Below are 21,029 nucleotides of genomic sequence, written 5' to 3' on the forward strand. Positions count from 1 at the left end.
TCTTTTGGGTTGTACTCTTTTTGAATTTAAAAATTTGTTCTTGTATGAATTAAATATGAATGCAGCAAGAATGACGTGACTCGCATATTTTTTTCCCGGGTTGTATTGCGTTCAATGTAATAATTACGTGAACTAATCAATAGTGGTCGGACCAGTAATATGAGCTTTAGGCTCCCTTTTCTTTTTGTAGACCGATACTGAATCCTTGATGATGGCGTCCTTTATTTGGAGGCTGCACTGCTGTACCTTGTGTTTTCGTTCCCTAGTGGTGAGTGTCGTCCGGATTTTGTTTTCACCTCATGATAATGCTATAATAAATAACTACACTGAGCTATTGAATCCCGAAAGTTAACCGAGTAATTACATTTATGTCGGACCACAGGGACTTTGTTGACTTGAAGGACGGCAAATTTGAAAGTGTGGCAAGAGACTCTATTTGATTATTTTGCCCACAGATACTCGTGACTTGCGGTGAGCTTCTTGTTAGATTTTGGGCTGCTTATTTAGACTCACATTTGGAATTAACGTCATGAAACTTACCACTTTTTTTCTCTTTTTAGTGGTTTATTTGAATTTGCTGAGCTTGGGTACTTCTCCCTTCCTGCTCTGGCTATTAGATTCTTCACTGTCCCATCCCGTTACAAATATTTCAGTTTTTCTTTAATTTGCTTTATATTTCTTTGGATAGGTTATGGTCTCAAACGAGGTGCGTTATTGCTTTTACTGACTTCGGTGGAGGTTCTTTTAGAATAATTCAAAGACTACTTTGTGAACTACAATAGTAATTTATGTATTTGTTTGTTGTAGCCCTGATGAAGTCTTAGGTTATTGGCTCAACCTGTGGAGAAGATCATTGTTTGGACTTATTGTGATACCAATTCTATGACTGTGGCTCAGGACTTTAAACTTGTTTTGTGCTATATGAGTGTGGACATTGTCTGCACCCATCTAACAATGAGGAGTCGTTGTTGCTCAAATTCCTTGGAGCACTATCATAGTCAAACAAATAAGAATTGCTTGTTAATCTACAGTTACATCACCTTGTGCAGCCTATACCCCTACTGCCCTTTCTCCTTCATATGATTATGCACATGCTTTGGCAAGGCAGAAGGCATAGAGAAAGAAAACTGATGTGTTAGCTGTAAGGCAAATATTGGTTTTATAAATCGGGATGGCACATTTCAAGCAAGCAGAATGCATGAAAGACAAATGGAAGTGGCTGCCTTCCCTGGCTAGACCCCTTCTGCCCCCCCTAACACCAAGGAACACGTGCTGCTTTACGGGGAAAGAAGTGCACAAATATATACCCAAAATGTGCCTAGGCCCCATGCATGGTCTATATAGATGCGAGTACAGCTGTAATGGGAATGATAAAGATGTTACAAGATAAAAAAAAGAATGCCACATAGCTATATGGACATTGACAAAAATGCCTCAGAGACAAACAGGTTTAGGTGATAATTATCCAACTGAAGATTTTTAAGAAGTGCAGAAATTGCGAGGACACATGTACACAAAATGGTGGGAAAGCATTTGGAGAAGAAAGTGGTGGTGAACAAAAGGAAATGGCTGGCTACATGATCCTTGACTCTATGAGTCACTACCATCCCAGCCACCAACAGGTATATGAAAAAAGCCCTACATTTGTTATGAATTCCAGGCAATCTAGCTAACAAATTCATAAATGTGAAAAATCCATTAAAACAACATTAAGTGCCTTTTGCAGACTAAACCACAACCACTAAAACACCACACTATAATCACAAATCTGGAGAAAAATACAAGGAAATGCAAGAAATACAATATAAACCCTCCACCATCCACTACACTTATTCTCAAATCCCTTAATCCCCAAATAGGCCTTTCCTGCACCCCTCATCCGAACTCCAGGTCATCTAGACACAAAAAACGTATAGAAAAATTCGAAAATGGAAACAAATTGTGGTGTAAGCCCTCTTCAAATATGAAACATTTTATAAAGTACTGAACAGAGCTTACTTGATTTTCCACAAAAAAATCAAATATTTCAAAGGTTGATGAAGCAGCAAAGATTGCAGACAAAATATGAATGATGCTTGGCCTTCACAATTGTAAAGCAAACTGACCTATGGCACTACAAAGAACAGCGAGTCGTCTTCGGGACAGGGAGAGGAGGTTGATACTGTATGTGCAGTAGCCTTACACTCTATGGCACGTCCCCAGTAAATAAACAAATAAATAAATGAATCAATAAATGCTTGAACTAAAGTTACATTTGGTGCTGAAAAAGTGACTAGAATGGTCTGCTTGGGTAAAAATGATTTTTGGTGCCCGCTTACTTTTGCCAATGCCTCATAGCATTGTTCCCATGATATGTTTTTTGTCCAAACATATTCTCATTTATATGGCTTGGTATAATTATGTTATCTCGGACATTACTCATCACATTTGTTACACAAGAGTATGCTAGCGTAAAGCCCAGCCTTAGTGGCAAACTGACAAGAGAAGTCAGGGAGATTCCTATTACTTCCTAAGCACCTTTCTGGCTCCTCAAACCATTATAGTTTTGATTCCAGTTCATAAAAGGAGGGAAAAGTCACACCTTATATTTGCACAGGCTCCTGACCACAAGGCTGTATATCTCTCATACTATCCCCAAAATGAAACTCAGGGAATCCACCCAATTACTGGTTATGAAAGTCCACACAGGCCAATTTGTAGCAAGTACATTCAGTGACTACCTTCATCCAGGAAGAGTGTTCGATTGACATCAGAATGTTCATCGAACAAGTGGCACCAGACACCGATTACTATTCAATCATATTTTGATATGAAAAATCTGGATAACACCATCTGGACATTTCCAGACTTGGGCAATGCTCAGACTAGAGTCTAAACTAGTGAAACCTAGAAAGTTACCCTGAAGGGCAACAGGGCTCCTTGTAACCAGAATACCACTAGAGTTGCAGAGGATTCTACTATGCATGCCCAGCATTGGAGAAGTGCACATCAATGAGTGGCTGACCTGTCTCAGATGTCCCTTATTTTCCTCCTAGGATGAAGAGATATTGAAGCCAAGACTTACAAATGAATATATGACATTACAACGCAAACAATTACAATGCTTGCTTTTGCAATGCAGTTTTTACATCGCAACTACCATTACATCGCATGACTTTACAACGGATGCTATTACAACTAATTTTCAAAAACTACCATTACAGCGCATTCCATTACAACGCATACCATCACAACGCATAATACTTTTAGGGCAACAGTTAGGTAAGTGTTGGATAGTGTAGGGGTAAAAATGACTATTCCCACTCCAGTGAGATCAACAGTAGGGAAAGTGTTGGATAGTGTAGGGGTAAAAATTTCTATTCCCACTCCAGTGAGTGCAACAGTAGGGAAAGTGTTGAATAGTGTAGGGGTAAACATTACTATTCCCATCTACCCCCAAAACCCATACCCACCCTAAAACTAAAAAATCTCTATTAATGACCTTATAATGCGTTGTAATGGCATGCGTTATAGTGACATGCGTTGTAATGATATGCATTGTAATGGCATGCGATGTAAAGGCAGTTGCATTGTAACAGCTGCATTGTAAAAGCAGTGCAATGTAATGACTGTGTTGTAATGGATGTTTCCCTTCCAAACTAGCACATTTATTAATAGGGTTCTTAACACTGGCAACCCTTTCACCTCCAACCTTTCTAGTGCTAGGGCATAAAGCTATGAGGTACTATACAGCCTGCACTGATGTTCAGTAGACCACAGGGGCCCCTATACTCACCCCATGTGCTGCTTAGCCTACAGCCTAAATGTTGAATATCCCTGCACCCAGTGTCGCTTTCTCCCAAATTATGGAAGCCACCTGGAAGTCTAAAAGGCTGTGTGCAAACTACCTCCTGATACGTTTCCTTGTAGAATCAACCCTCCCTCCTTGACGGCCACTTACAGTACATGAAGAATGTCTTTTGAAGGGCAACTGCTAATTTGCTGGCATTTGAGTGTTATCTGGGAAGGCATTCTGGGCCCTTAATGAAATGGTCTGTGAAAACAAGGATATTTTCTGGGCATTAACTGCACGGTATTGAGCGCAAACAATACATGCAACATCTGCTAATCCACTGCTCCTATAGATTGCATCTTTGCTACAGTCTTGGAATATGTATTTTTTGTGATGCAGCCCACATGCTTCTCGTACTGTCTCTCTACATTAGTGGCGAGGTGGAGTAAGTAGAGCCTTCTGCTGACCAGGACAAAGGCCTTCACCTGACCTTGGTTCCCACTGTCAATATGAAGTGAATCAACTCAGCATCATCTCTCTATTCGTGAAGAAGTGCAAGCTTCTGCTAGGTATGACAGAGGATTCTGGTTTAGGTTGACGACTGCCAAGACAGAGGCAATGGGCAACTTATTTATTAGAGATTGAAATTCTTTCAACAGGCCTCAAATCTGCTGGGATCAAATGGCATGTACACTTTGGATTATTGTTGTTTATGTGAACAAGTCTGCTGTGTGATTTTCTTGGTGTGGGGTCTGGTCGGCCCTTTTAAATAGGAGCAGTGACTGACTGGTCTTGGCAAAGGTCAGAAGGAACTGCTGATAAAAATGACTCATCCCCAGGAACTTCTGTAACTTCATCAAGGTGTTGGGGGAGGGGGTTAGTGCCTTTAACTTAAGTAGATGTTAAAACTTGGGTCTCTAGTTGGCTGAGTTAGGCACCCTATCCAAGTAGGGACCACAATCTTGTGCAACACTTAAACCAGTAACACAGTGAAAACACAAATAAAAAGGCTCAACACCTGTTTAGACACTAAGAATATGATTGTAGAAATAAAACAAGATCAAAACAACAAAATTCCATCCAGTAGAAGCAGAGATATGGATTTTTAAAGATTAAATGCAAGTATAGCTTAGAAGCAACTGGCACTCAAGGAGTTAATGGGTCACGCTTGGCCAAGGCAAAGTTAAGAGTTCAGGCTGTGTTTGTTTGCTTGTTCAAAGGCACAAAAATAACAAGAATGAAAGAGAAAAAAAGACATATGAGAAATTTTCATATTTTTTCTATTTAAATTCTTTCTTATAGTGCGTGGCCCCTTTTACCTGAGCGAGTGCCAGGCAAGGTGAGGCCTTTCCTCCCTACAAAGACGGGTGAGTGGTTTCCTGACACTACAATGGACACATCAAATATAATATAGCAAATGTACCAACACTTGATATTTTGTGCTATGTATATATTCTCTCGTTTTTGTGTCATGTTTCATAGGAGATGCTCTGGATTGAAAGACCACACAATTGGTAGGTCTACACTTTTCCTTCTTATCACTTGGTGTGATTAATGTTGCAGTAGTGTATATCGTAGGTCCTGATGAAAGCCCGACAGGGCTGAAACATGTCGACCATTTTCCATCCATGATTAATAGTTATATTCCATAAATACTATTTTCACTTTGCTTTTAACCATGCCGTTCTGATGGTCATCCTTATTAAAATTTGTTCTTTAGACATCACAACAGGCATTTTTAATACACTGTTATCACCTATTTTTTGAGCACTGCACACTACCTTACCAGCCTATATCATACTCATCTTCACTTCTCTCTTCTAGATGATGACCCTACTCTAGCCATCCTCATCAGACACTATGAGAAAATGACTAGTGGGCATCACTTTTGAGAAAAACCCAGATGATGAGTCTTCACCAATTGGTGGGCTGATGGGTTTTTTCACTTTAATGTTAAGTGCTTCATCTCCTATGTCACACGAATAACCAGCAGGTATTCATGAGTCCACATACCAACATTGGGTAGTGATTCTTGTTCCTTATAGACCCTTGGTATCTTTCGTGTTTTTTCAAGTACTTTAGTTGGGGGACAAGATACAAGAAGGTCTTTAAAAAAATTTCCCCTTGAACCCTCCTTCACATTTTGTTCTTTGTTAAGAGTTCAGGCTGCCCTGATGGAGCACAGGCCGGATACAGAAACAATGCAGGGAGCACTGAGAAAAAGTACTTTAATCCTTGTCCAGCATGAGATGCATTGATGATCCTCACGCAGGTGAGGTGTTATTCTTAATTGGGGAACGTCGTTTACGACGCAACTTTTAGCACGCAGTGCTATTACAATGCAGTTTTTAAATCGCATTCTATTACAACGCATGACTCTGGGGGGCGCTCAAGGATAGGGAATACTTTTAATTTACTATCCAACACCTTCCCTAGTGTCAACGGGGACTGGTGTTGGAATAGTAAATTAAAATATTCACTATCCAACACCCCTTTCTGTTATGCGTTGTTAAAGAATGCGTTATAAAAACCGCGTTGTTACAGCATGCGTGCTAAAAGCATGCGTTGTAACAACGTACATCCCTCTTAATTTCTCCCCACAACTGTGGTGATGCGGTGGATCCATATGCAAAACGATGGTTCCAAAGTACAGCAGCTCTGAGTGCAATGCACTGGTTTTATCCACGATATAGAGGCAATGCATCAATCTTCTCCATGCAGTGGCGGCAATGCGGCGTTTCCAGATCGGTGGTTCCGAGTGTGATGCAGAGGTTCTGAGTGTGATGAACTGGGCTGGTTCCCACAACAGCAGCTATACAGCAGTTTTGCTCTTGCAGCTGTGGGTGAGTCGGTTCCACTGGAGCAAACCCCTAGGTCCACTTCAAAGGGTCCAGGACTGGGGTGGCACCACTTGGCAGGACAGACTCACAGGCAGATGGGCCCAAGGGTTGTAAGTCTTTTGTGTCCCGGAGACTAAGGCAACAGGAGGCAGGACATTGAACCCTTGGAGCCACTCTGGGTTCAAGTGCTGCAGGTCCAATCCTTCTCACCCAGGCAGGGAAACAGCAGGCAGCATGGCTGCTGAGCAAGGCAAGAGCACAGCAAGGCAGAGTTCAGCAAAAAAGCACACTGCTTCACCTCCCAGCACACTTCACACCTTTTGGTAAATTCAGTTCACTTTAAACGCTTACTTGAGTTTTTGCTGACGTGTTTCACCAAAGTTGATGCAGGTTAATGCTGTGATAAGCGGTGAACTGTGCTAGGAAGTGAAGCATTGTGCTCCCACCCCCTTCTATTTATAAAAGAGGCTTTTTCAAACTTGACATGAATTGTGATTTTAAATTGTTAATCCTGGGACACCAAACTGAAAATATCTATCTTCTCCCATTCTGAAATTTCACTTATAAAATATAATAGGATAGTCCCAAAGTTGGCCTTTAGGAGAGATATGCCTTCCATTAATGAAAAACAAAATTACGAGTTTTTCACTACTAAGTCATGTAACATTTAAAACTACATGTCCTGCCTTTTCAATACAATGCATCCTGCCCTGTGGGTTATATAGAGCCTACCTTAGGGGAGATTTATACGTATAAAAAGGGAAACTTTAAGCTTGGCAAGCGGGTTTACTTGCCAGGTCGGCATGGCAGTGTGCAACTGCACACACAGACTCTGCAGTAGCAGGCCTGAGCCATAGTTAAGGGGCAACTTGTGTGGTTGGCACAATCAGTGCTTCAGGCCCACTAGTAGCATTTAATTAATAGGTCATGGGGACATGTAGTGCAATTTACTAGGGACTTAGAGGTAAATAAAATATTCCAATTGGGTAGGAGCCAATGCTACCATATTTTAGGGAGAAAACACATGCACTTTAGCAATAGTTAGCATTGGTAAAGTGCTCAGAGTCCTAAAGGAAGCAAAAACAAGATCAGAAATATGGAGGAGGTAGGCCAAAAAGTAGGGGGGAAGCTAATGCAACTAACCAGGAATAGGGAAAGACACTGGCGAAGAACTTACGACAGTGAAAATAAGGAAAAATATAAGAAAGCTCTCGCTACCTATAAAACAATGTTAATTGCAGCAAAAAGGGATTTTTTCACACGCCACATAGAAACCGCCAAAAACTCCAGCAAACAGTTATATCACATTGCCAAAACTCTTGCTGGCAATGCCCCGGATCTTAACCCACCTCCATCGCAAACACTATGTGATGCTTTATCGGAATTCTTTTTTGCAAAAGTTAACGACATTTATCAAGTATTTAACTCCGATCAGGTTAGTAGTAGCGCTACTACCCCCATGATCACTCCCAGAACCACCATGACCTGCTTTAGTCCCCTCACCACTGATCAAATCAAGGGCATAGTAACAACGATCAAAGCTGGATCCGCCATGGATCCCTGCCCATCCTCCGTACTTGCCAAGGTATCAGATACAGTAATCCCAATTATTACCATGGTCTGCAATACAATCCTGGCGTCCGGATCTTATCCTGACTCACTAAAATACACCCTGATTAAGCCTCTCCTCAAGAAGCCTGGTCTGGACAAAGGAGAACTGAAAAACTATCGCCCTATAGCTAACCTCCCTTTTCTAGCTAAGGTCATAGAAAAGGCTATGAACCAGCAGCTATCAGCCTACTTAGAAAACAACAACCTGCTAGATGATACGCAGTTCGGTTTCCGCAAACACCATGGAACGGAAACCGCTCTCATCAAAGCAGCTGACGACATAAGAGTCATCCGTGATCAAGGAGGAACTGCTTTGCTAATTCTCCTTGACTTGTCAGCTGCTTTCGACACGGTTGACCACAAGATCTTGGTCGACCGTGTCGAGAGGATGGGCATTACGTTCACGGCCAGGGATCTACTGGCTTCTTTCCTGGCCAACAGAACTCAGGCGGTCACAGTGGGCCCTTTCCAGTCGGCTGACTTGTCGTTGCCGTGTGGGGTTCCTCAAGGCTCATCCCTAAGTCCGACACTATTTAATATATATGTGTCGGACCTTGCCAGTGTCATCAAAGCACATGGGATGGGCCTAACCTCATACGCTGACGACACTCAGTTGGTGCTGGCGATAAAGGGCGACGGACAAAGGGTGGCAGAGAGATTCCAAAGTGGGATGATTGCTATCGGCGAGTGGATGGCAAAGAATTGCCTAAAGCTCAACTCCAATAAAATGGAGGTGGTCATCTTTGGTAATCTCTCCCCAGCGTGGTCGGCTACTTGGTGGCCATCGACCTTGGGCACACCTCCCAGTCCCACGGTCAAAGTCAGAAACTTAGGGGTTACTTTTGATGACCAGCTTAACTTTATGGCCCATGCAAACAAGGTGGCAGCTAACGCCCATTTTAAGCTAAGGATGGTAAGAAAAATTACACCCTACCTACCAGACTCCGCAGCAAAAACTCTAGTCACCTCCTTAGTGCTTACTTCGCTAGACTACTGCAACGGTCTGCTGCTCAATGCTCAGAGCAGAGTTACCAAAAAACTACAGACCGTGCAGAATGCTGCCGCTCGCGTTCTGTCAAAAAAAAACAAGTTTGCACCTATTTCAGACACGCTTAAAAGCTACCATTGGCTGCCCATTCACAACAGGGTAAAATTTAAATTTCTGTGCACAGTTTATAAATCCTTACAGGATCAAGGACCTCGTCACCTCAAACATCAACTGATTCCCTACAATCCATCCAGAACTCTCAGATCCACTTCTCTTAACCAATTAGTGGTTCAACGAAGCCGAACAGTTTCCTGGGGCGATCGCCGCTTTTCTATTGCAGCCCCTAGACTCTGGAACACTTTACCTAACCATATAAAAGCAAGTCCCACACTTCTTCAGTTCAGAAAAAAACTGAAAACATGGTTATTCAATCAGTGATCCATTTCCGTACTTCCTGATCAAGGTGAGACCTCAATGCACTTTCTAGCGCCGAGACGCCCAAGGGTAATTGTACGCGCTCTATAAATGGCAGTAATAAATAAATAAATAAATAAATAAATAAATAAATGCTGAGGCTGTCAGGTCTAACGGTAGTCTACTTGTAGTTCCTGTGCTATACGACTGATACACTAGACAATAAAATGGCTGAACTGACATTTGTTGCTTGAAGGTTTGGGCCTTAATGGCTTATGTGATCAAGAACTTTCAGTAGCCTTCGTTTGTGTTTCTCCAAGGTTTTGTTTCCTGAAGATTGTTTTTTCTGAATGCTGTATCCAGTCACAGTTCATATTGTAGACCATTTGCAATAGTGAAGAATTTGCGCTATCAAGTCGCATTACTTTGCTGCGTGTTTAATGCTGAGAGGAGCACACAAATATTAACCCACAATCCATGTAAGAGAAAGATTTTTGCACCAAATGCGAAAATGGAGGAAATTAATTGTGGGACCATGGCTAAACATATATGACATATGTAGGAAGCTGACTTTTCATGTGGAAGTGCCTGTCAGGTTCCGCACGTTACTCCTCGGGGCTGCGTTGAACGTCCTTACTCCACACCCCCGCGACCACCCCGTGGCCAGATACTATATACCACAGACCACCGGGATGATCCCGAGAGCGCGGGGAAGGAAGGGAACAGCGGGGAGGGAGATCTGTAAAGACAAGAACAAGAGGTTTAGGATGACACCCCTCCCTATCTTTAACAGGTGCTTAACACAACTCTGACTGATCACTAGTTCCTCCTAACATTTCAATAACATACCTGTAAAGGAAAATACACAGGCTTGATCTACAGGAGAGGGAGGTGAGGTCCTATCAATGGCGAGGAATGATTCTAAAGAACAAAAGAATGACTTTAGATATTGTAACAGTTTGCTACCGAACTCAAGCTAACCTTACACCACACCTACCACTTATTGTGTACCCTCTGTTGTATGCCATTCTTTCTTCGCATTCAGGTACCCCCCCTTTGGTCTCTCCTGTAGTATAATACATAGCAAAACACAGGTTGTCTTCAAAATCAATTACGTTGTAAGGAGTACTTGTTTCCAGGCACCTTCAAGTCCAGGTGTGCCCTAGCATTCACAGTTCAATTATGTACAATATAGTTCGTGTCTCTGCACCTCATGATCCAGATAACTGTAAGGCTTAATCCAGGAAAACCGAAGGGGTTTATATGTCACCACATAAAACCCCAAAGCCATGCATCCAATTCGCATCATTGGAATAAAATGTCACGTAGGAAACGATAAATAATAACAGGTTGTATTAACGTTTTCCCCGCACGAGAAAGCAGCCGCTTTTCTCTCCAGGCAACAGGGAAAACAAACACAGGTTTCAAAGTCACTCGATACACACACCGCAGTGCATGTATCACAAACGGGATCACCCGCAGCCTCGCAGAGCGCGGGTCCGTGTGTCACCAGCCGGTGAACACACACTCAGAGTTTTACTCACGGTCACCTCGGTTCAAACCAAAGCCTCTCCTTAACTTCACTCGAACGCGGCAAAATTATCGGCTCTGATCCTGCCGGGTTCCGGGTTTAAATGTCCGGATCTGCGCGTCTGACGTCACGCGCTATGTGCCCCATTGCCCTCTGGGGATTGTGGTTCGGCATTGTTTTGGGTGCCGTTTCACACGCATTGCGCGGGCGGCGGCCCACAAGATCGGGTTCCTGACAGTACATCCCCCCTCACAAGGGACGCCGATCCGGGGCCGGACGCTCCGGACAACGGCGATGGAACCAGGACACCAGACGGGGCGCATGGACAGACCCCGCGGGCTCCCAGGAGTTCTCTTCCGGCCCATAGCCCTTCCAAGACAACAGGTATTGCAGCCTCCCCCGCACCCATCTAGAATCCAACACCCGCAATACCTCGTATTCCTTATCCTGCTGAACCCACACTGGCACCGGGGGGCGATGAACAGGGGCTCTGGAGGGTTTCAAAAGGGACACATGGAATACTGGGTGTATTCGGAAATGCCTGGGTAACCTCAACTTCACAGCCACAGGGTTGACGAGCTTCACCACCCGATAAGGACCAATGAATTTGGGGTTGAACACACTGTACCTCTTAAACGCAATATGTTTCGTGGACAACCATACCCGGTCCCCTTTCTTGTACTGTGGACAAGGTCTACGATGTCTATCAGCCTGTCTCTTATATGTCGCCTTGGCTTGTACAAGATTCTTGCGCGTCGCCAGTAGTGTCTTACGAATGCGCAACAATCTTGCCTTGACTTCAGGCAGCCGGACCTTATCCCTCGGAAAGATCAAGGGAGTTACTCTAGGATGGTGTCCATAATTGCTGAAAAACGGGGCATGACCAGTGGAGGAATGTTGCGTGCTGTTGTAAGCTAGCTCTGCCACCCATAACCAATCCACCCAGGAATCAGAGTCAGCCTGAACATAGCAACGAAGATATTGTTTTAGTGACTGATTAAGTCTCTCCGTTTGACCGTCCGTCTGGGGATGGTAACTGGTGGATAAGGACCAAGAGACATGTAATTCAGCACACCAAACCTTCCAAAAACCTGCAGTGAATTGGGCCCCCCTGTCCGACACTATCACTTTCGGGAGTCCATGTAACCTCACTACGTGTGTTAGAAGCAAATGTGCCAACTGACCCGCTGTAGGTACTTTATCACAAGCGATGAAATGGCCCATCTTAGTGAGGTAGTCCACCACCACTAAGATGGCTGTCTTCCCTTGGTCTGTAGGCAACCCGACAATGAAGTCAACTGACACACTCTCCCAAGGCATTTCCGGAGTGGGTAAAGGCTGTAGAAACCCCTGGGTTTGTTGGTGATTCGTTTTCATTCGTGCACATTGTTCACACTGCGTACCCCAGAGCTTCAAATCCAGGCGAATGGAGGGCCACCAGAATTGTCTCAGTGCTTTTTCCAAGGTTTTCACATATCCCATGTGTCCTGCACTTGGTATTTCATGACACCACTGGAATACCTTACGTTGTAAGGCTTTGGTAGGCACAAGCGCTTGTTTCCCTTTCATGGCTATTCCTTGCCTCATCTTCCATTCCGGATGATGCCGTAGCCAAGTTCTCCAGACGCAGGACTGGATCCCAGATCGTAAGGATTGGAGAAAGTCACAGGTTTGTGTGATACACACGACTTGTGCTGGGTCGATTATGGATCGGGTCGGAGTCAGGGTATGCAACGCCGGATGTTCTTGTCGAGTTAGGGCATCAGCTTTCTTGTTGTGCACTCCAGGGCGGTAGGTCACGATGAATCGATACTCTTCGAAGAAGAGCATCCAGCGTAATTGTCTGGGCGTGAGATGTCGGGAGGCTCTTATGAATTGTAAATTGCGGTGATCCGTATAGACCGTTACTTGATGCACCGCTCCCAAGAGCCAATGCCTCCACTCCACGAAGGCGTCTCGGATAGCCAGAAGCTCCTTCTCGGCGATAGTGTAATTAATCTCCGCCGGACTGAGTTTTCGGGACATGAAGGCGATCGGGTGTAAAACGCCTGTCTGTTCCTGTCTTTGCGAAAGAACCGCCCCCAAGGCCACTTCAGAGGGATCAGCTTCCACTATGAACGGCAATTTGGGGTTTGCATGTTTGAGGATTGGAGCACTGATAAAGGCTTCTTTCAGCCTATCCAACGTTTGCTGTGCTTCTTGGCACCAAACAAACGGAACGTTCTTTCGTGTTAGACGAGTCAAGGGGGCAACCAGGGCCGAAAACCCCCCAATGAACCTTCTATAAAAGTTCGCGAATCCCAGTAGACATTGGATATCCTTGACCGTGCATGGACGAGGCCAATCCTTGATGGCTTGGACTTTTCTCTCCGCCATGATCTGTCCAGACGGTGTAAGCATCACTCCCAAAAACTCACCGGTGTTCACGTGAAATTCACATTTTGTGATCTTACAATAGAGATGATGTTTCATCAGGGCTTCCAGCACCAGGCTCACATGACGTTGATGTTCTCTCGTTGTGTTGGAGTATACCAAAATGTCGTCAATGTAGACGACTACAAAGAGATCCAAATACTCTTGCAACACTTCGTTCAGGAAATATTGAAACGCGGCTGGTGCGTTGCACAGCCCAAAGGGCATGACGAAATACTCAAAAAGCCCATACCGCGTCTTAAAGGCCGTTTTCCATTCGTCACCCCTTCTTATGCGCACCAGGTGATACGCCCCTCTCAGATCCAGTTTGGTATAGATGACGGCTGCTCGAACTTGCTCCAGTAGAACAGGAATCAGGGGTAACGGATATTGGTTCTTCACCGTGACGGTGTTAAGCACCCTGTAGTCGATGCAACCCCTTTTGTTACCGTTTGCTTTCGGAATAAAAAACAACGGGGACGACGCTGGAGATCTCGAAGGACGTATGTACCCCAGAGCCAGGTATTTATCCAGATACGCTCTCAGGTATTCATTCTCTGGTACAGTAAGGGCGTATAACCTGCCATTGGGTATTACCGCATCGGGAACCAGATCTATCCGGCAATCGAAGTCTCTGTGAGGCGGGAGAGCCTCTGCTTGTTCCTCGCTGAACACCTTGGCGTACGCGGCATAACACGACGGGAGTTCCACTTCTTTCTCTGCGGCTGTGGCTATATTGAATACCCTTGCCAAGGCCTGAGATGGACTCGCAGAGGATACCAAACAGTGTTCTTTGCAATATTCCGAAGTAAAAAGGATTGTCTTCGAAGTCCAATGGACTTGGGGTTCGTGTCTTTGTAGCCAGGGAAGCCCTAATATGGTGCCGTATTGTGGGGCTTGGATAATGTTAAAGGATATGGTTTCCTGATGCACACCCTTACAGACACACCTGATTTCGGCGGTATGGTATTTTATGGGGCCGGCTATCAATTCGCTACCATCGACAGCATACACCGGTTCCGGCTGTTTTTTAGCTATAAGTTGGATACCCAGCCTCTCTGCTTCACGATAGTCCATAAAGCACCCCGTGGCCCCTGAATCCACCATTGCCTTTACATCTTGTTCTCCTGAATCCAACGACATCACCAATGAAAGGAACATATGTGTCTTTTCTTGTTCACAACATGCTGTGACTGAAGGGATGACAATAGAGCTTGAGGGTTCCCCTTCTTCCACTCTCAAGCGTTGTAGTTTTCCGTCTTCTTCTCGACGGTCCCAGCTGCTGTTTGCCCAGCCCTGATTCTTCCTGTCTTTGGCTTTACCGGACACTCCCGTAGGTAGTGTCCCTTCTTTCCGCAGTACAAACATAGCCCGTTCTTCCTACGGTGTTCCTTCTCGCTAAAGGTCAACGAGGCTCGGACTGCCCCGATTTCCATGGTGTCCTGTGCTGAAGTGGGCTTCTCGCTGCCCCCTCCACTCTTTTCGTGACCCACCATGATCGGCTCTTTCTTACGCACTTCTCCTTTGCGTTCCCGAATCCGGTGATCAAGCCGGAGAGCAAGTTCAATAAGCGCCGAACAAGTGCGGGGTTGAGGGTCTATGTGTGCCAGCACGTCTTTCATCTCATCGTTGAGTCCTTGGTAAAACAACGCAGATTGTTTGACCTCCGGCCAATCCGTCTCTGCCACAAGACGACGAAAGTTGTTGAGGTAAGAAACCAAGTCAGTTGTGCCTTGTTTGAGCACCAACAACTCACGGTCGGCTGAGAAGGTTTCTGCTCTGCGATCGAATGTTTTCTCGAATTCCACCCTGAACTCGTCCCAATCATATAATAAAGGGTCGTCTCTCCTGACTACTGGAACTGCCCATTGTGCTGCCTCCCCACCCAGATAAGAAATCAAAAAGGCCACTCAGGCCTGGTTTGTGGCAAACATTTTGGGCTTACACATGAAGTGCAGAAGTACTTGCGTCATAAACACTTGCACCTTCTTGTTATCCCCATAGAACCTTTCCGGTGGTGCCAGCGGGATTTGTGTGGGCATTTCTACAACTAGGGAGGATGGTGTGGTGTTGCTAGCCCCTGCATCAAATGGATTCCCTTGAAATCGATCCATACGGGCTCTAAGTTGAGCGTTTTCGGTTCTAGAAGCAGCGACCTCTCTATTGGAGGCCGCTAGTTCTGTTTGTACCAAAGCCAAGGCTGCCATAACATCGTCAAGTGAAGCCATGATCGTTCAATGCAGCCAAGAGGAGGACAGTAATCGTGGGCCGATAATTCTGTCAGGTTCCGCACGTTACTCCTCGGGGCTGCGTTGAACGTCCTTACTCCACACCCCCGCGACCACCCCGTGGCCAGATACTATATACCACAGACCACCGGGATGATCCCGAGAGCGCGGGGAAGGAAGGGAACAGCGGGGAGGGAGATCTGTAAAGACAAGAACAAGAGGTTTAGGATTACACCCCTCCCTATCTTTAACAGGTGCTTAACACAACTATGACTGATCACTAGTTCCTCCTAACATTTCAATAACATACCTGTAAAGGAAAATACACAGGCTTGATCTACAGGAGAGGGAGGTGAGGTCCTATCAATGGCGAGGAATGATTCTAAAGAACAAAAGAATGACTTTAGATATTGTAACAGTTTGCTACCGAACTCAAGCTAACCTTACACCACACCTACCACTTATTGTGTACCCTCTGTTGTATGCCATTCTTTCTTCGCATTCAGGTACCCCCCCTTTGGTCTCTCCTGTAGTATAATACAAAGCAAAACACAGGTTGTCTTCAAAATCAATTACGTTGTAAGGAGTACTTGTTTCCAGGCACCTTCAAGTCCAGGTGTGCCCTAGCATTCACAGTTCAATTATGTACAATATAGTTCGTGTCTCTGCACCTCATGATCCAGATAACTGTAAGGCTTAATCCAGGAAAAACGAAGGGGTTTTTATGTCACCACATAAAACCCCAAAGCCATGCATCCAATTCGCATCATTGGAATAAAATGTCACGTAGGAAACGATAAATAATAACAGGTTGTATTAACGTTTTCCCCGCACGAGAAAGCAGCCGCTTTTCTCTCCAGGCAACAGGGAAAACAAACACAGGTTTCAAAGTCACTCGATACACACACCGCAGTGCATGTATCACAAACGGGATCACCCGCAGCCTCGCAGAGCGCGGGTCCGTGTGTCACCAGCCGGTGAACACACACTCAGAGTTTTACTCACGGTCACCTCGGTTCAAACCAAAGCCTCTCCTTAACTTCACTCGAACGCGGCAAAATTATCGGCTCTGATCCTGCCGGGTTCCGGGTTTAAATGTCCGGATCTGCGCGTCTGACGTCACGCGCTATGTGCCCCATTGCCCTCTGGGGATTGTGGTTCGGCATTGTTTTGGGTGCCATTTCACACGCATTGCGCGGGCGGCGGCCCACAAGATCGGGTTCCTGACAGTGCCAATGTAAGGGCACACCATACAAAAAGTAGAGATGACCCTTATTGGTTTACAAGGCTTACATTAATAATCCCAAGTGCTTTATTTGTGGTAATGTGGTCAAGGAGATTATGCTTATCTGATGGGCAGTCTGCAGCATTTGCTGAACGCAGAGTCAATAAATGAGACACACACCCAAGAAGAAATGCCGAGACCAATTTAGAAAAATTAAACAGATTTTATATAATTTTTAGACACCAATCAGGCAAATACTTTTGGTGATATGAATGTATCATTAAAACAGTAACATGCTTCGATTACGATTTTGAGGTGTGAGCCTCAAACGCAGAAATTGTATCCTTTGGGAGAAACATGCAATGCATAAATATACTTTCGAATGGTTGCTGAGGGTGTTTTTCAGGACTTAAGATGCTTAGGGGCCAAGGTCCAAAGAAACACCGGCAGTTCGGGTTTATCTGTCCTGGTGTGTCCTGGTGCAGAGGTGCTGGTCACGTTGGTAGCCTCAAGCGCTACACGTTAAAGTCAATGGAACAGTACCTGTAACAAAAAGACTACAAGTGGGACTTAGGGACAAGTTCGGCAGGACCCAAATAGGGTCTCAGCTTGTGAGGGTCACTGAAGCCATGGGATATAGTCGGTTTCCATGGACACAGGCCAGGGGGCTCGGGTGCAGAGGTGTTTTATCCAGTGGGTTGCTAGAGTTAGAGGCTCTAACGGTGGACCTGGTGAGGGGAAAAATACAAGGCAGTATGGCAACTCTCTGTGTAGGCTTCTTTGATCCTGAAGTCCCTTGTCGGCATGTCCATATTTGTGACAGTGGTGTCCGGGCTGGCCACTGAACAATCCTTGGTTGCAGCAAACGGTCCATTACCCAGGGTATTGGTGCTGGGAGGCTCCTGGAGGGTCTAGCATCTCAAAACTCACTGGAGGGATTGGGCTGACCTCCTGAAAGCACGGTGACCTCCTTCTGGCAAGATGCTCTCTTGTGGGCATGATGGCCAGCAAGACGAAGCACTGTACAAGTGCCTTCGGGGCCTGCAGATGCAGGGTGAAGACTCCTCCAGCCCAAGGAAATGCTGAGTAGTTGTTGAAGTGATGGACAGTCACCCCCAGGCTTAGGAGGATGCACAGCTTTTGGACGAGTCAGGTTGGTGTAATTTCTGGGGTACCAGCTGAAAGGTAAGGTTTGGCGCTAAGTTCAAGGTAAGTACTCAGTTCTCGTGATGACTGCTCTTCTTTGTCCTTCTTCTGTTCCTCTGTAGACAAATCTAAGTTCCTGGGGTCGGGGGTCCTCTAAATACTGCATTTAGGGGTGTTTAGGGACGGTAGGGTAGTAGCCAATGGGCTGCTTACCCTTGGGGTGACTGCACCCCCTATATGCCCACTTCCTGGAGAAAGTGGGAATATTCATGACCCATACTTCCTAGTTTCACCAAATCCAAGCTGGTGAAACCCTTCTTTTGTGGTCCACTTTAGGTGGCACACTTTAGAGATGTGTCTAGCCTGAAAGTGTGACATGCCTTCTGACTAACTAATTTCCCACCTGCTCTAGTGCCAAATGAGCCCCAGGGCAGGGGGTGCCATTCCCCAGGTCTGGGGGAAGCCAGGGTTGCATATCAAAGGCGGCAGAGGCTGTCGAACCTCTGTTGACTTGTAGCTGCTGGCCTGTGCTTCCTTGCAACAAGGACACTTTAGCTGTTCTGCTTCAGGTCACAGCAACCTGTGTGTGGGTATGTCAGGTGGTGAGCTGGAGGCAGCCATTTGTCTTGAGGTGTTGCCTCCTGAGGTAGAACCTATCTCTGCGCAGGCACCCCTTCCTGCAGCATAAATGCTTTCAGGAGCCCCTGCAATCCAATGAAGGATGACTGCTGTACTCAGATGAGCGAGGGCTCAGCTTCTGGTAGCTGCGAGCATGGATGACATTATTATAATAGTGCTTCCCACATTAATTAAACACATCTACAGAGGACCATGTGTCATGAGAGTACAAAAGTAATGGACAACACCTTTGCTAGATTTAAGATATAGAGGGAATATTTATTTTAAAATTGTACAGCAAGCCTCCTGCTCTGTGTGATAGAGAAAGGGCAGGAATGCACAGTATTTAATCCCTTCGACGCTCATGACGAGCTGAGCTCGTCATGAACCGCGGGTTTTTGAATTCTTCAGCGCACCGCGGAAATCTGCACCGCGTTGATGCGGTTAACATTATTTGGCGCATTCCTGTCTTTAACCTGCAAAGGCGCACGATGTGCTGGCTAGCGCCAACGCAGGCCCCCTTCCACCCTGGTGCAAGCATGCGTGCGTTGCAAGCAGGATTGTTTTTGTGCAGGAAGGTGTCCCTTCCTGCACAAATACAGTCCTCTGAAGTATCTTCCTCTTTCTACAGAATACAGCACACATACAAAGAGGAAAAAATCGAAGAGTAATCAAGATATTTCTCCTCGTTACACCTCACCTGGGAGGGCATAGCATTTTGACGCATTCCCAGGTTTACCAGTAATCTGGGAATGCACAAAAATCCATGGGTGGATGCGTGGGAAACCCCATGCTCCACCCATAGAACGCCTCCCTGGGGAAGAGTAACGCAATACGGTGGTTTGAGCTGCTTTGCGTTACTCCAGATTTATCAAGCCACTCAGGGCCACTCAAGGTGGCCTTGCCTGGCTTGACAAATCTAACTTGAGATTAAGAGTCGCAAGGGCAATGCAACTCTTTGATGAGTTTTCCATAACTATATCTTTGGACAGTAGAAATTAGAATCGAACATTTGATCTTGGAGGACGCTACTGCTCATTGGCGTTCAGTACACGAGCAAAGGGTCCACAAACAAATGTCCTTAAAAGTACAGATTGTACTAATTCAGGATAGTCATCAGTGTCAGTCAGCACTTGACTATGTAAACAAAATATACTGCATAAAGTTTGACAATATTTTCCCCCTTGTTTCCGCTCATTTCAGCATACTATGTCCCCCTTCCAATATAGACACTCGTTTTTCTACTCCTGTATGTGATTCTAGTAGCTTGCATTGTTGTTTCTTAGTAAGGTATTTGTTATTGCCACTAGTTTGATGATATTTGTTTTGTCTTGAATGTTTCTTATCTGTATTGTCGTTCTTGTGAGGTGCGAAGTTTTTATCCATATTGCCTTTTACTTTCCCTTTTTGGTTACACGATTCCTTCACTTTTTTCAGCCTTCTTGTGAAGTTTTGCTATTTGAGGCACCTTAAGTAGTGCCACACAGTTGCCGATCCCAGTATTTTGGAGAACAGCAGTGGGGCCTTTACGGAGGGTGGTCCTTATCACCTACCTGGCAAAATAGAAAGATAATGAAATTATGACTTTAGCCAAAGGAATCGAGATCCTGCCAGGCAGGTAGCTATTGCAGGTGCTCCATTGCAAGAGGAGAAGAGGCTAGAAACTGACGTGCCACCTGCAAAGATTGAATTAAATCATTAGTCCTGCTGGCAGACTGCCAGGTCCAACTATAAAACAGAGGTAAGTCAGAATCATTTTTTGGGCGAAGAAGGATCTTGAAGGTACTTCTACGAGATATTTCACATCTTGCAAGCACCTGCACAATGCCAAATGATTTTATGTCATTTTGCACGTGGCTGAAGTGTTACAAATTCATCCTGTGCCAGTCAATAAGGTCATCAGAGCAACACACGTCACTGAAAGTCTATGTTTGAAAGGAATCGAAAGACCGCAGTGTGAGCACTCCGACCTTCCTCTCCCAACAGAAGTTCACAAAGATACATCTATATGCAGAGATAAACTTGCATGTAGATTTCCACTTATGATTGCTCATAAATCTCCCTAGGCTGCAAATCTCAAACTGCAGGTGGAAATCTATGCTTAGTACTAGGCATTCATGCCACTCCTCCTTTCCAACATGAGGGGGTGGGATTTTTTTCAACTCAAAATGCCACCATAAAGATACCACTAGTATGTTTAAGGGTGTATTTTAGGCATGTACTTGCCAAACATAATTTTATATC

This window comes from Lissotriton helveticus, chromosome 4_1 (assembly GCF_964261635.1).
Source record: "Lissotriton helveticus chromosome 4_1, aLisHel1.1, whole genome shotgun sequence".
Classification (NCBI taxonomy): Eukaryota; Metazoa; Chordata; class Amphibia; order Caudata; family Salamandridae; genus Lissotriton; species Lissotriton helveticus.